Genomic DNA, 17,568 nt, shown 5'->3' with positions numbered 1-17,568 from the left:
CATAACACAATACAGTATCTAATTAATCATAAGTACTTGTAGTGATTGAATTTTTTGATGAATACCATATTTTAGTGGTGGATTAAGTAATACCTATATGTTTATGGTTCGATTTTGCCCTGTACTATATGGGAGGGAGTGGTAAGGCTCAGTGAGAACCTCTTTCTTCGGTGCAGCAGCAAAAGCAAGATTTCCAACATAGTGCTCAAAATAGTGCTAGAGGCATGACCCCAGTGCCATTGTTTCTGGTGCATCATGACCATTGGGAATATGGCCTGCCAGCTAGGGAGCATGGCCAGTACCTTTCCCATTCATCTAGCTCACATGCTGCTGTCTGCCACATGTTAGCTGGGGCTACATTCTGCTATGTTTCAAAAGCACACAGCAACTTGTCCCCTACTGTGATCTTCCTGGGAATCTTGGCCGGGTCAACACGCTTTTAGAAGACCCACTCCTCCTCCCAGTGCTGGCCAGGAGAAAATCTGAACCATAGTGTCACTACTGAAGGGTCAAATAAGAATAAAGCCATGAGGGTTACATTCTAGCCTGTTTTTACTGTTGGTGTTTCTGAGAAAAGAAATGATTTCATCTGAACGGGACTTTCCAAGTTAAATATTTAAAACATAGTAAGTAAATAAATCAATAAAATGTGACATAGTCCATGCAGAATATTTTGTGGCAACTATTACTTTGTTCTTGTTGCTGCTGCTGTTGTGCTTCGTTTTTTCACTGTGCTAATTAAAACCTCTATGAATTCAGAGACTGCAGAGGCTAATGTAAGACTCGGCATTAAGGAATGACATATGGTGAAGAGTATGGGGATCCCAGGATACCTGCCTGTCTGAGATCTGCTGAGGCACCAGGCTGAAGGAAAATCTGTTCAGTTCCTCAAGATTCAGTATTTCCTGAATAGGCTCATTCTAAGAAGTATGTTGCTGGTTTGATAATTGATGTTTTTCTAAAGTGAAGGCAATGTGACTAATATGTCGCCTTGGGTGGTTATACTGGCTATATCGTAGAATTAGGGAAGCTCACTGAATGATCAGATTCCTTCTTTTACTCCATTTTGCTAGATAGCATAATAACTGGCATTAAGACTGATGTTGCTGGGTTCAAGATTTCTACTGCAGCAGGTGGCTGAGTCATTCCAAATGATGATAGATGGGGTGAAACAGTTGGAAACAGATTCCAGTTGTAGAGGTGCTCATTTCATTTTCTTGGTGACTTTCTGCTCTCTACAGCTGGAGTTAGGGCTGGATTTATATATGGCTTCAGCCTTTATTCTGGTTTCCTCTTTTCAAGTGAGGGATCATTGTGAAGTTGAACAAAACTATGTAGGAACAGAAAATAATGCCTAAAAATAGACTTAGAGGGCCTGATAAAATATGCCTTCAATGTACTCATATTGCAGAGATGTTGTACAATTATAAAAAGCAAAGAACACATTAAAGGTAGCAGGAAAGAAACACCTACTTCCCTGCTTCTTCCTCATAGGTCGCTTTGGTGTAGAGATGATCTGTGATAAACCATGGCTGTCCTAGATAATGTGCTGGTTGTGGAAATCTCAGGCTGAAACAACTATTTCCACCATCATTATATTTGTTTGTGTGAGACAAAGGAGACGCTCCACCATAATATCTGCAAAGTCTTGAAGCTGGTTTTATTTTGCGAGCGGACACCACTTTTGCTCAGTGGCTAATCTGCGTTCCTCCCACTGTGAGAAAATATCTGTGACTTTGCAGATTTTAGTAATTTAGTAAATTCAAGCCAAGCTATCAGTTTCTCTGATTTTAGGCTAATAGGTTTTTATGTGACTGATTTTTAATTTAAGTCAAAGGCACCTAAAATCTAGAGGGCCAGATCTCCAGTTGAAGTAAATCAGTATAGCTGCAGTGATGTCAACAGAGGTTTGTTGATTTAGATCAGCTGAGGATTTGGCATATGTTGACGGATGCTTTTTTGTGTATATTGAAATAAACAGATGAACTATTAGTTCAGGAGACCTGTACAGTTTTTGTTATCAAGGGCCAATGTCTGCTCTCTGTTACCTTTGTGTAAATCCGAAATATCTGCTGAAGCTAATGGAGTTACTGTAGAATCACACTGGTGTATCACAACAGAATTTGGCCAAATAAGCTAATAAGATCTTCATTTTTCCTAACATGATCGGGGAATTCAGATACATCTGAGCAAATACTACACCATGTTTGTTAGATTCAATGATACCTTGAAAATGCACTGGTTATTCTACCTCTTTGTATTCTTTTCCATCAATCAAATTACCCTCTGGCAGTTCTCTGTGACTAAACAGTCAGTTGGTGCTTCATCCAAGTCTAATACACAAATTACAGAGGACCATTCCAATTCCCATTTGATTTGACTGTGCCTCGTGGCTATTAAAAATCTGTTCATATAAAAGCCCTTCAGTTAGAGTTAGAAGTTTAGGCATGATATTATGCTCTTTAATCGGAAGCGGTACTTCAAAACCCTGTATAAACAATCTTTCCCCCTTTTATATTTATTTTTCTTATTCCTTAAAATTCAGACAACTGTAAATGGTATTTTTATTATTTGAAGGGCTGTTGCCTTTCAAACAATCTAACTGAATGAATGTGGCACTGCGGATTATCCTGGAGTAAATGTAGGCTGGTGAGGTAACAGTTAAGGTCCAATCCTGCATTCCTCACATACCCAAATTGTTGGGCGACAATCTAGTTTTAGTTCATTGGGGGCTACCAACCTTGTGCAATGGAAATGGATGCAAGGTGAAATGATAGCTTCAACAGTCATCATTTTTGCATATTTATTTAACATGCAGTTTTCGTGGGATTCTGCTTTTAGATGGCAACTTCTTGTGTTGCCTCTACTGCTGCTGAGAGTTAGAGTCAATGCCTTGCTGGTGAAGTGCAAGATTAACTCCTGCTTGCCTGGCTTTCTAAATATTTTTAACGCAAATATTTTAGGAAGGAGTATGCACTTAAATCACAGATATGTACCTGAAACCTTAATTTTGGCTTCACCACATTTTTTTTGTCTGGCATAGCTATATTAGATAGGATAGAGAACTCCCATTGAATTTAATGGTAATTTTTTGTGCATAAGATACCTCTTTCATGCTAACATTAGGGTGTTCTTTGCTTTTGAACCCTTTACTGTGCTTTTTTTCTTCTTCTTCTTCAAATAAGTTGGCTACTTCAAAAAGACAAGTATTACAACCAAATAAAGAGTTCAAGTGGCTTGCTAAACACCTACAAAATAATGTCAGTATTTTGTATGTGTTTAGCAAGCCACTTGTGCTCTTTATTTAGTTTTATTAGAAGGAAAAAAAACAACCCATTGAACCTAATGGCCATTATTAGAGAGCACCAAAGGTTTAAGTGTTGGGGCACAGGATTTCTTAGCACTTGGATACATTTCATTCATCGGTGATTAAGACAGGCCACATCAAATTCACAGCATAGGATGCACTGTTTCTTTGTTTTCTAGCTATGCCTGGTTGGTATATTTTAAGTCAATTTCATGTACCAGCATGAAATTCCTGCGAAAAAGATGTTTTTCTCATGGCACAGCATGATGGATTACTTCATATCTATACTGCTCAGCCCTGAGCACTTCCATTTATGCTAAATCAGTTTCTTATTCCATTTTGGATAGGCACCTTCAAACTTGATCCTCCATTTTACTTTTGCAACTAATCTAGTTTTTTATCTCCTCCTATTCAGAGAGACCTACAGCTACTGTTTCAACAGAGGCCAAACCATTTTCACTCAACAGACTGTCCTTTTATATAGTCTGCCTTTCTCTTCTTGTGTTCAAAACCTTTGCCCATTAAAGCCATTTGGCTGATTCCTTTCATGTAAGATCAGATTTTCATGAAGTCCATTATTGGTCAATTGCTGGAGGCAGGACAGCCCTGCTTCCCTAAACTCTCTGCTGGATGCCTTGCTACATTTCCTTCTGTTTTCTCAGAGTTGACATTTGCGGATATTTTTTCATCATTTTCTGACAGTTTGCTCTCTCTTCCAGGACCTTTCCTTTTGTTGACATTGCCATTGCCAGTTTCTCTCAGAAGCCTAGATTTTTTTAAAAACAATATCAGGAGAGAGAATTTAGCTCACTGCAGTCAGACGCTTGGAGGACTCTTCCTTATGGTAAAACTACACCCTTCTACGTGTTTCATAAGAAGTCTTTGCTTCTGGTGCTCTTACTATTGCAGGATTATACAACTCAATTACAGCAGTTATTGCATTTAAAACGTATATATTCATTGATCTCCTGCATAAAGCCCAAGTAAATGGGCTTTGTGTGAGGAACTAGGTGGGGAATGCAGAATGAAATCTACCTTTGTAATTAGGAGAGTAGCTTGGCAGCCTCTAGGCAGCTGCTATGACAGTCTCTTAGCTTCACATCCTTTGGTCAGAGGTTTGTGCCCACTAGTTCCGTCTAAACATAGATCTAATAGTCTCCTGGCCTGCTCACCCACCTTCCGTGCTGACTTATTCAGAGTTGAGATGGAACCCACCACTCTAGCACATAGGGGTGCAAAGGACCTGTGCACAGCCATGCAGCCTACACAACCCCTGCACACAGGTATTATTGGAATTTTAAGGCAGAGGAGGACTTGTGAGTGCCCTCTTCAAGGGAATACATTTCATTATATATGAACTGTCCATCAAGGGAAAAAGAAAAAAACCTTTTTCCCTGTTAGGAAGCAGACCCAGAAAACATTCTTTGCTATTGGATGAATTTAGTTCCCTAAATTCCAAACTGATATATGAGGCAATTAGAGAGAAGAGATAACACAAATCAATTGCAGTTTTTATGTTTATTGCAAAGCAATCACCATTTTTATTTTTATATTCATGGAACAAAAACCTTTTAGAGAGAAGGCCATTCCCTATGACATCAACTCTAAATGGCTCAGTTAAATGTCTTACCATGCCCCCTCATCTCTAAACTAATTGAACACATTTACAACCTCTGCCTTGAGTTAGTCCTCTCTAACTCCATCCTCCAACTTGGTTTCTGCTCCTTTCACTCCATTAAACTGCTCTCACCAACATTTCTAGTGACCCTTTCCTAGGGAAATCTCAGAGCCTATATTCCATCTTCATTCTCCTTCACGCCTCTGCTGCCTTTGACACTGTCAGCCATTCTCTCCTTCTCAATATCTTAACCTCTTTGGACCTGCACAATACTGTCCTTCCTCCAGTCCTCCTCTTGCTTTGGCAATGCCTTTGTCTCATCTCTCTACTTTCCATGGGCCTCGCTGGACTCTGTCTTTGTCCCGCTCCTCATCTTGCTTTACACCCTTTCTTTTGATGATCTCTCCTGCTCACACAGTTTTAAAGACCATAGGTGAAATCCTGGTCCCGTTGAAATCAACAGCAAAACTCCTGTTGCCTTTAGTGGAGCCAGGATTTCACTCTATCTTATTTAGAAATAGACAGTAAAATTTTCAAAAGCTCCCAAGTTTCACTGACTTTAAAAATCAATGGAACTTAGATTCTTAAGTCATGTAGGTGCTTTTACACACTGTGCCCATAATTTGTACAGTTTGTGGTAAATAACTATTTGTCAAATAACCATCAGTAACTTACAAGGTCACACTGTCAGTTAACTATCATTATCTAGGGATGTATGTACAGGTGCTCAAATCTCCTAGAGGGGCCATAGTATCTCCTCTCTGCCCTCTTCATTGTGGGGTGCAGAAAGATGGGGTATGACACAACACCTTGACTGGCTCCATAATAGCCTCATTGATTGACAGAGCCACCCTGGTGAGTTCTGTTGAAGCCAAAATATTCACCAGGTTGTGGGATTTCTCATGGGCCTCCTGGATATCTAGGATTATGGCTACCCTTTTTAATATAGCCTGGTGAGCTCTATAATGATTTGGTGGGAAAGAATTGCTCACTGCCTCTACCACCTCAGCTGGTGATGAGGAAGGGAAACACACAGATGTTGAAACAGGGTATGCTCTATCTCCTCTGCTGGAGGAACCACTGAGGTGGCTTCCACCGGTTTGGTACCAGTCCTGGTCTTGACAACAGGAAGATGTTGTCTCCAGTGCTGATGCTCTCAACATGTGTCCTAGGAAAGAGAATGAGGTGGATGACCTGGCAGCTGGAACCCAGTGGGACCATAAAGTTCATTGACATGTTCCTGGGACACCATCCCTGACCAGGCCATTGTCCCTTGTCTGATGGTCATTGCTGAGGTTTCTGTCAGAACCATGGGACATACGTCTGTGACACAGGATGCCTCTACTGTCTAGCTTGGATTCATAGGACCCAATCTCTGAATCTGAAGAAGATGAAGAACCTGAGTCTTCCAGTAATGGGTAAGCAGAACCAGTCAGTACTGAAGAGAGACAGTCAGAAACTAGGGATGGTGATACAGGAGAAATCATAGCTGGCTTCTCCCTCATTGGTACCATTTTCCGAGGTAAGTAAAGTATAGGTGGCATTGGCATCACATGCTTCAGAGAAGCTGGAGTAGGGTCCTTAAGTATTGGTACTGACTGAAGACCTTCTGCACCACTGGGGAAACTGGTACAAAAAGGTTAAGTAGCTCTTAAGTAGGTATCTAGCAGCTGCATACACCTCTGGTGTCAATGGTACCGTTAATGCCTCTTAGCTCTAAGGTACAAGGAGGTAGCCTGAAAAAGCTGCACTGGGCACTTTGGGGGTCAATCTTGACAGACCTGGCACAGGCCCTGGAGCTGATAACCATTTCCTAGTTGAAGAGTGTTTTAAAGAGTGCCTCCTTCTAGCATCTCTTCCAGAACCTCGCTTTTAGACGGCTTCAGTACAATGGGTCATGTTGAGTGAAGTACTGAGTCCCTGGAGGTCTTGTGCCTCTTACTTGGCACCAGTGACAGTGATCGAGTTCTTGACCCTGGTAAGTCAGGGGGGGCATCTGGACCGATGCTGATGTACCCTGTGCCCACTGCAAACTGGACAGCTCTGAGAGTGGACAGAATGCTGCCTCCATAAGAATATACTTAAGCCTAGCTGCTTTGTCCTTTTTAGAGTGAGGCTTAAATCCTCTACAAATGTGACATCTGTCCCTCACATGGGACTCCTCCAAGTATTTAAGGCAGTTGGACTGTGGGTTGTTCACTGGCATTGGTTTGCTGCATGAGCGACATGATTTAAACCCCACAGATTGAGGCATGACTCCAGCACTACAGGCCTAAAAAACCCTACTTGCCAAAAACATATATCCAACTAATCACTACCTTAACTATAGACTGTCTAAATCGGGGTGGGAAAACTACGGCCTCAGGGCTTTGGATCCAGCCCACAGGATTGCCCCCCGTGGTGTCACAGGCCCCGCGCCACTCTCAGAAGCAGCCAGCACCACATCCCTGTGGTCCCCGGGTGGGGGAGGGGAGGCAGAGGGCTCCGTTCATTGCCCTTGCCTCCAGGTACTGCCCCCCGCAGCTCCCATTGTCCGGGAACAGGGTACCGCAGCCAATGGGAGCTTCGGGGGAGGTACCTGGAGGCGTGGCTAGAGCAGCGCATGCAGAGCCCTCCGCCCCCACCCCGGAGCCTGACCTGGCTCAGGTGCACGCTGCACCACCCCAGAGCCCAAACCCCTTCTGCACCCTGCCCCCCCAACTCCCTGCCCTAAGCCCCCTTCCTGCACCGCGCACTCCTCCTGCATCCCAACTCCTGGCCCTGAGCCCCCTCGCACACCCTGCACCCCTCCTGCACCCCAGCCCCAGCCCTGAGCCCCATGTTGTACCCTGCACCCCTGTGCACCCCAACCCTCTGCCCTGAGCCCCCTGCCAACCCCACACCTCTCCTGTACCCCAACCCCTGCCCTGGGCCCCAGCCTGCACCCCAACCCCCTTCCCTGAGCCCCTTCATATACCTTCCTCTGCCCCAAACCCTTGCCCTGAGCCCCTTCCTACACACCACACTCCTTCCCACACCCTGCACTCCCTCCTGCACCCCAACCCCTTGCCCCGGCCCTGCATACAATTTCCCCACCCAGATGTGGCTCTCGGCCCAAAAAGTTTGCCCACCCCTGATCTAACTAAGTATGAAGCCACTTTATGTAAAAACAGGCATCTGTACAAGGAATGAGGGAAGAACTTGCAGCAGCAAGACTGTAATCACTGCAAAAACCACCACGTGTGGTAAGAAGGAACTGAGAGGGTGGTTGGAGCTGGCTCCGCCCTTTATACCTGCACAAAGAGGTGTGTGGCAGCAGAGGATGCTCAGGCTGCCCAGGTAGGTACCGCAGAGGGAAAAATTCTCTGACAACGATATGCTGGGTGCACAATTCCCTACAGCAGAATGAATATGTGCAACCACTTGAAGAAGAATAAATGGAAACTTTCCATTTTGCTTTACACTGTCACCTTTGGGCCACATGCTGTGCAGCCAGACAGCACTTCTGTGAGGTGAGAAAGACATGATTCTAAGAAGGCTGCCTACAAGTTGCTAAGCCTAGTAGTTTGGCTCAACGCTTCCTTGAAATCATATGTTTCCATTTGGACCCCAGGAAGTTATGAGTGTGGAGGGCCAGTGCAGTTCCCCTACACAGGGCAGGGGTGGACAGAGGGGCCTTCTGCTTCAGAGAAGCTTCGTCCTGAAGTGTCTGGGAATCTGGGGGCAAAGGGGGTGATGGTGGGGGAAGAGATATCTAGGACTGCAGCCACCAAATCTAAAAAATCCCCCCAAACCTGGTAGAGAAAGCATCGATTTTCCTGCTGAACAACTCAAGCCATTGTGAGCACATCACTCTAATACTCTGCTTATAGCAGTCAGGTCCTGCTGAATACAGAGTCAAACTCAAGGTCTCTGCCTTGACAGTCAAAGCTTCCCATAGGCTTGGTCCTGGCTGCCCAAGAGTTTGCATGTCTCAGAGTAACCACAACCTCTCACAACAGCTACATTCTCCAGTCTGATTCTGCACTGACCCCATCACCAAACAGGGTTTTCAAAGCAAAATCTGGACTGGGTCTGTTGATCATGAGAGCGAGATTTGGGAGTGCCAGAGACAGAATTTTCTCAGCATCTAGATCAAGGCTATAGAACTCACCCCCCAAGGCACTCATATGAATAGCAGCACTGCTTTCAAAACAAAAAGCAAGGTTTATTACTGTGACAAGAACTGTATCGTGAAACAAGCAAGCCCGAGCAAACAAAAACTCCACCCATGCAAGGAGAAAGCGAGGAGGAGGAAAGAATTAGGTGTTTTGCATTTCTTGGTTACGGCAGGATGCCCATATGGAAAATTCCTATATAATTTAATAGGGATGAAGCCAATAGATTTCCTTTAGAAACAGCTCTATGGAAAATATTCTATAACCCTGCAGAATTTAATAGTAAATACATTCCTTTTTACAGTTTTTTTTTAAATCATCATATAGCATTCTAGAGCAGGTGTGGAATCCTCTAATAATATGCACAGAATGGTTCAAGAGAACTTATAGAAAAGTTTGCATTTTTCTATTAAATTCTATAGCACTTTTCCAAAAGATTATAAAAAAGACCAGCTGACACAAGGTGATTCCTAATACTCAACCCCATCACACTTGGGTCAGGTGCTGTTGTCCAGAAGATGTGCCCAGATGTAAAAATATGATCATGTAAAATCAAGGAAAACATAGTTACTACAAGATTATTGAGATTAGATTGACAAGATTCGAACCACCATAGAAAAAAGCCTCAAGGTTCATTTTATCCATTAAATCTTGTAGATATTCTGGAATCTAATTTTCCATACATATTTACATAATAAATATTTTAACTATCTAAAATCAATGTTGTTTAAATAGCTGTCATCCAATATTGAAAGCAAACAAGTACTACTGCTTACTCTCTAAACAATCAATAATAACTAGGCTGGTTGTATTATTCAGCACAAACAAGAGACTGTATTCCATGTAGAAACTCTCAAAGATGATTAATATTCATATTATTAGGGGCTTTTAAGGAAACACACTGGAAAATGTTGGAATCACAACCCAGCTATTGAGGAGTCCCCTTGTTTTAAGTTGGTATCAGCCAGGGTGTTTGTTCCTGCTGTGGTATATGTTAAAGGATTAACATTAAAAGGATCAGTTATAAAAGCAAGCCTGGAGCAGATATGGCGCTGCTGTGACACAGACCAGTCTGTGACAGTCAATTTGCCAAATGTGCCAATATCCAGCCTATAATCAGAAAGCATAGGGCTCAAGATAAGATAAAGACATGCCCAGTTTCCTCATACAGACTCCAGGGCCAAGGCTTTCAAAAATAGCAACCTAAAGTTCAGTTCCTAAGCCCATAGTTAGACACTTAAATAAGTGGTATGATTTTCTAAATAGCTAAGCAGCTAGCAGCTCCCCTTGACTTGGTAAATCTTGACCCCAAGGTCTAGGATAGAGTGTAATGAGAACTTAAAAACTTCAGCTGATTACAAGAGTAGTTAACATTCATCCTCATTATTATTAAACAGAATCAACAAAGTAAGACCCTGATCCTGCAGACTTAGCCACATGCAAAACTTTACACATTTTGAGTAAAGTTACTGACTACAAAGGGTCTACTCCCAAGGCGTGTAGTTGAGCATGTACATTAAGTCTTTGCAAGACTGTGACCTAAACACACTTCAGAGCACTGGAACAATAATTCTAGCATTTTTTCCAGCATGTTCCCCCTTCCCATTTTTCTCCTTTCCCTATTTTTTCAGTTCCTCCTGTTTCTCTTCCCCGCTTTGTCTCCTGTTTCTCTTTCCTCCCATTTCTCAAATCTGTCTCCCCATTTTTCTCTCTTCTCACCTTACACTTTTCTTTCTTTCCTTCCTTACCAGGAAACCTAGAGAGTTTTCCTTACCTTGCTTAAGCAAATGGCAAGAGCCACATCTTCCTTCTGGCTGCTAAGCTGAAACATGCTGTTGCAAAACAGAGGGATTGCTCATGAGTCATACAGGGTTTACAGGATCGGGCCCTATCCTGCTACCCAAAACTTTAGAGAGACCTTTTATTAAACCTTCCTAGGTGTTTATTACAGTTTATGGTCAGAATTGAAAAAAGTGAGGTTTGGTCTCTTGAAGCCAGTGATATTGATTCATAAATCTAGCACTGAAGAGTTATAAAGAAATGTAATAGCATCTATTCAAAGATTTGTTTGGGTGTGAAATGTATATACAGATGGAGAACCTAACAGTGTCATGATTTTCCTCACTTCTCACTCCATGCTGTTCAGTTTCTCTTTTTGCTTTGAGGGTTTGATTGAGTGGATACTGAGTGATGTTCAGCCGTTTATGATTTTCCTGCAACGTGACCTACATTATTAAACCTAAATTAATTCTCCAAAGTGGCACATCATTTTGCATACCCTACCTGTTCCAATGGAATCTATCAGCAGGAGATGAAGGCCCAGTTTGAAAAAGCAAAATGTCCTTCAGATGTTTTACCTAATTTGCTTGTAAATGTGATGGCTATTGTCAACAGAACATATTGTACAAGATGTTGCTCACTATTGTTCTATTTGGATTTCTCTTGGTCTCAAATTTTATGATGCACGCCTAAAAACTTAACCGCTTACTGGTATTCTATAGTAGAGCATTGGCCAAATTCTTCCTTGACACTCACCTCTTGCAACCCCACTATCTCTTTCTCTTGACTCTTAATAGAGAAGGAGCTTCTCTTCTCTTTCACATTATTTTGTTCTTACGTCTGCTCCCTCATTTGCCATGTTGTAGCTGCTCTCTGTGATCTCCATCCTTTCTGTGGCTGTTCTCACTCTCGCTCTCTTTTGATTGACTTCAACCAGGTCGCAAGGGTAACTTAGGGCAGAATTTAGTCTTCTGTCTAATAAAAAGCAAATCTTTTTAGTACTGAACTCTCTTTGGTCTCATCTCATTTTGTACAAGCTTTGGTCTTGAGACCCAAGAACTATGAAGGCAACAAGGGAATCAATACTCTGTAGAGTTCTCTCTTGCTGATGAGCTACAAAGTCCTGCTCTTTGGAACTTGTTCATATTACTGTATTGTTTTGACAAGATCTACATTAAAGCAATTTGCAGGTCAGAAGTATTGCTCTACTATTTTTTTTTAAATCACCCTTATTTAATTAAAAAGCAACAATGAGTCCTGTGGCACCTTAAAGACTAACAGATGTATTGGATCGTAAGTTTTCGTGGGTGAATACCCACTTCATCAGACCTTATTTCATTGATCGCCTACCCTGTTGTTATGTTTCAATTAAGCAACTAGGTCTAACCTTTATTTAATTGGCTTTGAAATGCAACTCTTCAGTTGGAAACTATTTAAAAATTCACTGTGCTGATTATAAAATTATAAGCCTAATTATCCTCTGCACTTACACTGGCTTTACACCATTGATTTCAGTCAAGTTACTCCTGATTTATACCATCTGAGAGGAGAGACTGACACCCCAGAGTGAAATCCTGGCCCCACTGAAATCTATGGCAAAACTTCCCCATTGACTTCAGTGGAGCCAGGATTTCAATCCAAATATATGATGGAGCTCTGCAAAGAGGGAAATGCCATCTCTGGTGATTGCTGTGCTCAGAAGTTGAGGATTACCATATTCTCAGTTTGGAACCCTAGGATTGTACCAGTCCACGTAGCTTCTCTCATCTTAACTTTGCAGTGCTTCCAAAAGCCAAACTAGACTACATTAGGCATCTTGAAAGGTTTGGACTACAGACAGTGAAGCCAGCTCCCAGGAAATCTTTAGATGTTTAATTCACTTAAAACAAATGAAAGAAGCTACATCCCTGGATGATCTTTGACTAAATATATACAGATTGGTCTGATTTAATAATATCCACAACCTCACTGGCAGGAATACAGGTTACTCATGAGACAGAGCATGCACAAATATGTCGGGCCTTCTAATCTTTTTTAAAAAAATCCAATATATATTTATTATACCTCCATCAAATCTCACCCTTTTAATTAAAAAGGTAATAATTGGAGATATACCAATCTCCTAGAACTGGAAGGGACCTTGGAAGGTCATTGAGTCCAGCCCCCTGCCTTCACTAGCAGGACCAATTTTTGCCCCAGATCCCTAAGAGGACCCTTTAAGGATTGAACTCACAACGCTGGGTTTAGCAGGCCAATGCTCAAACCACTGAGCTATCCCTCCACCCTAAATTCTTGGTCTGTGCTTCTTATTGCTGTTCTGTCACCTAAGTTTTGTTAATATTCTGATCCCATTCAGGTCTTCTTGGGATAGAGGTTCATCTGACAAATATTTTTGAAGAGCCAAACCCTTGCCTTTGTATACAACCCCAGTAACAAAGATGTCTGCCAGGGAGGTTCACAGGGGACAGGATGGGTCCTTCTAGCTCCACTGGCCCTGCCTCCAGAACACTCCTGCTAGCTGTGATGAAGTGAGTCTCCTTGATAAGATGCAGTATTGGTTGAAATTCTCTCCTGCGCAGAAGGCCAGCACAAGGCCTACTGGCCACTAATGTGATTCTTAAGCCCTCAATATAAAACTTAAGTGGCACTTGAGCAGTGCTCAGGCCTACTGCTGAGTGTTTGCACAGGGGTGACTTTAACTCTATGATGCACAAGGGTATGGGGGTCCTTCACAGGGTCAGAATATCTCACTCCCCAGCTGCGCACCAATTCTACTGTAGTCAGGGTCCTCACCCAGCCACTTGGTGGCATATGGGAAGACAAATAGGTTTAAAGCAAACTTTGTTGTATATTGTGTCCTCATAAGACTATTTGAAAATTTGTTTTCCTATAATGTCTATATGCTGTATTACTTGCAGACATTATTTCTGGGTTTGGTCAGCATGGTGTCAGGCCAGGTCTAGTTATCCAGTTATCTGTGAGTAGTTTGACAGTTTTTGCAAGTATCCCAGGAGTCAAACATACTTACTCTTTATTTATAACTTCTGTCCAATATTTCATCTTAACAGAACAAAATAAAATTGACTTAGTCATCAATAAGTGCCCTGTATAGGATTTCACCAATCTGGCAAAGCAATATCAAAAATCTATGGCCATGTAATTCAGTACTGTGGATACAAGGCCTCTGACACAAATAACTCATCAACTGGATTCCGTCATACTGAAACACTTTTTAACTGAGAGATGCACTCAAAGGTTACTCATGCTTAAGGAATGAAAAGTAAGGTAAGCAGCTAACTGAGATTTCATCAGGCAGTTCAGGAACTACACAGGATGGAAGATAAATTACAAAGAACCAATCATCCTTTCTGCCTGCACACATGGAGGGGACGCTGCACTGGGGAACCTCCCTCCTGTGAAATGCCATCTCCATAGATCCTTTCTTTCAAGATCCCACACTGTACCTCCTGGTCAGGGCCAGCTCCGGGCACCAGCGCAGGTGCTTGGGGCAGCCAATGGAAAGGGGCGGCACGTCTGGGTCTTTGGCGGCAATTCAGTGGTGGGTCCCTCAGTCCCTCTCGGAGGGAAGGACCGGCCGCTGAATTACCACCGAAGAATGAAGCAGCACGGTAGAGCTGCTGCTGAAGTGCCGCTGATCGTGGCTTTATCTTTTTTTTTCTTCTTCGCTGCTTGGGGCGGCAAAAAAAGCTGGAGCTGGCCCTGCTCCCGGGGTTGGACACTGGGTGAAGGAGGCCCCTGAGCAGAGCACGAGACTAGCTGTTCCCCATATTGACCCCTGCCAATATGCCAGATTTACATGTGGAAATCTGGTGAGGCATTAATGCAGTTTGAAGCTACATTAAATCACACTGAGTCTGCACTGAAACAGATACTTGGCAGGCCCAGGCTAGCACCAGTCAAGAATATCACTGATTATGCTAGAGTCACACTGTGCCATTAGGGATGGGGGAGAAGGGCAATGAAGCCTCGAAAAGGGGCAGCTGTCTACACCAGGGATTCATTCCCCAAAGAGCCACAGGATATCCAAGTTCAGGGGGGTCTTCCTTGTTCAGCCAAAGGCGGCATGGATGGGGCTGGGGAGGAGGATGTCATGGGGTGGTAGGTGGGTGGATGCTGGGGTACATGGGGTGCTGTTTGGTCGATAGTGGTCTGGGGCTGCATGTGGTAGAGGGGGTGCTGGGTGCTAGATGGGAAGATAGCTGAGGCTATCTGGGTGACTCTCTAGGTGGCATGGGGGCAGGAATAGGGATGAACCCCTCTCCCCCTTCTTTCCCTGCCAGCCACCTGCCTCTTTCAGCCCCTATTCCTTCCCTGCTCAGACCCAGGAGGAGGAGTAGAAAGATGAGAGGCTAAGGAGAACAAGCAGCAGCCCTCTTGTGGCCTAGAGGCACAACTACAGACTCTCTTTGCAGCCCAGCTGGATGCATGAGACTCCAAATGGGCAACGGGAACGGGTTGCAAGACTGACAGATGTGAGTCACACGGGATTCATGACACTTGGCAGATCTGATGGTGATCCAAAGCCTATTGAAGTCAATGGATCCATTCACTTCAGTAGACATTGGATGCGGCTGTGATTATATGTATACATGCCTGCACATTATCAGTTTGTCTAGCTAGATAATGTCACATGTGACAGAGTTTGAGAGAGATGAAATATGACATCTACCATATAAAAACAGAGAAGATTTATGAAATCCTTTGTAGAAGTCAATGGCAAAAAATAGTCCCCCCATTTTTCATGTAGCAGCAGCATATGCAGTATCTATGCTAGCAATTATCTGTGCTTATTGCCACTAGGAACAACAGATTTACGGATTATTTTATTCTAAATGTAAAGCAGAAAAAAAATCGATGTGTCTTTCATAAATTTAGGTCTGCCAAGGATCTTTCTTTTCAGCATAGAGCAGAAGCAGCAGCTAATATTCCCTAAGATAAATACTTCTGCGATAGCACAGATAAACAACATGGAAAAAGAGGAATGCAATTTTTAGAAGAGTTGATTAAAACTTTGGAGTATTTTACTCAGTGATACTGTATTTACAGCAGAAATGTGGAATAAATTGCTATTTTGCAGTTGACTAGTACAAACAGTCACTTGGGGCTTTTTGGTAGAAAAACTGTGGTCTTTTTTTTGCTGTTCTTTCATGAGGCCCCCAAACAACATGTGACATGTCTGCGTGAATGGTATTTCAAATTCATTGACAAGGTAATTTGATTGGCTCCGATGAAATGTTCATTCCTTCCATCTGATATTCTAAAATCACATTCATAAAAACAAGTTTATTGTTATTTAGGGGTCTGATTGCATAAGCCCCACAGCCATTATTTCTATTTAAGAGTTTGACCCTGTGAGGTGCTGAGCTCCCTCAGCTCCCATTACTGAAACAGGACTTATCAAAAAACTAAAAAGGGTTACATCCTCTATAATCTTCCTTATGATGTATAGAGAAGGTCAGTAAAGGGTTCTTCCTTCTTTTTCCCAATTCCTAAAAGAGGCTCCTCCCCATTGTTTGTTTTTGCATTCAAAATGTGGGTCCTGATTACTGTTTTTCCTAAAAACTAATTGGAGAAATAGCAGGTTTACATCATCCATGGACAACAAAGAACACCTCATTTTTTTACTTCATTTCTTTAAAGAAGGGACCTCAGTGAGAGCTGAAGGTCTAGAAATAAGGCATCATTTTGGTACGTTGTGGTGGGGGGGTTGTTTTGTTTATTGATTTCAAGTATAAGAGCAGCAGAATCCTTTGTCTTTCTGCAAAATCCTTCTTAATGGTGCTCAGAGACTTGGAATATTTATGGTATCATCCACTAAACATGACTAGACTAACAGATCATCATAAGCCTCAGAGAGGGAGGACAAAAAATAAAAGGCAAGTCTATTTTTGTACTGATCTGCTCAAATGAAAACAAAGTGGCTGTCCTCTCTCTGTTAGACAGAAGAGTCTCCAGCACAATTCGAATATAGAATTCCCACCGCAAAATTTAACCAACATGATTAGGAAGCTTCCATAGCTCTTGTATTTACAGGAATACCACATATGTTTCCAAAATTACTTTTTAAAGAGCTATTATTTGTATTGTCATACCACCTAAAGCACTAGTCATGAGCTTTTGTTTTATTTCTCTCTCTTGTAAAATGACCAAGCCATTAATATCCAAATGGAATTATTGTTGAGTTTAAACAGAGACACAAAGTAAATGCTGAAGATAAACATGGTAAAAAAAAGGGGATTGGTCTCTGGACCACTTTACTCTTTTATCACACAGACTCTTCCTCCTCATAGATATTACTAGTGGCTGGGTTTTCTTCGCTGATCTTTTCTTTAACATGTGAAGGAGAGGCAGAATTGTGTCCCAGAAGAAGTAGGATTTCCAATGGTACAAGTGGCTTAACCTTGCTAGTTAATACGAGAATGAAAATGTCTAAACACATTATAGGCAAGATGCTCAGCTGATCAGTCAAAGTGGTTCCACTAAGTAAAAAGGTTTTAAGCTTCACCAATAGCACAAATGTAGTGAAACTTCTCAGGAGATATTGCGTCTTCCTTCAGTCTGCAAATAGATCTATTATTCTGCTCAAAGAAATGAATGTGATCCTGCAAACCTTTTCTTATGTTCCATGCTCAACATTGTTCAAAAGTGCTTCATTCTAGAATCAAATTAATTTTTATATTGGCAGCTGTGTGTATATGCATCGGTCT

General features: G+C 42.4%; 1 protein-coding gene across 16 annotated transcripts in view; it reads right to left on the bottom strand.

The window, feature by feature from the left end:
• The window catches only part of TENM1 (teneurin transmembrane protein 1), a 697,978-nt gene that overhangs the window by 40,588 nt on the left and 639,822 nt on the right, over nt 1–17,568 (bottom strand). The gene's annotated exons all lie outside the window — the stretch shown is intronic.

Source organism: Mauremys reevesii, linkage group 9 (genome assembly GCF_016161935.1).
Source record: "Mauremys reevesii isolate NIE-2019 linkage group 9, ASM1616193v1, whole genome shotgun sequence".
Classification (NCBI taxonomy): Eukaryota; Metazoa; Chordata; order Testudines; family Geoemydidae; genus Mauremys; species Mauremys reevesii.
Note: the sequence above shows the minus strand (reverse complement) of the source record. Positions and strands in the feature narration are given on the sequence as shown.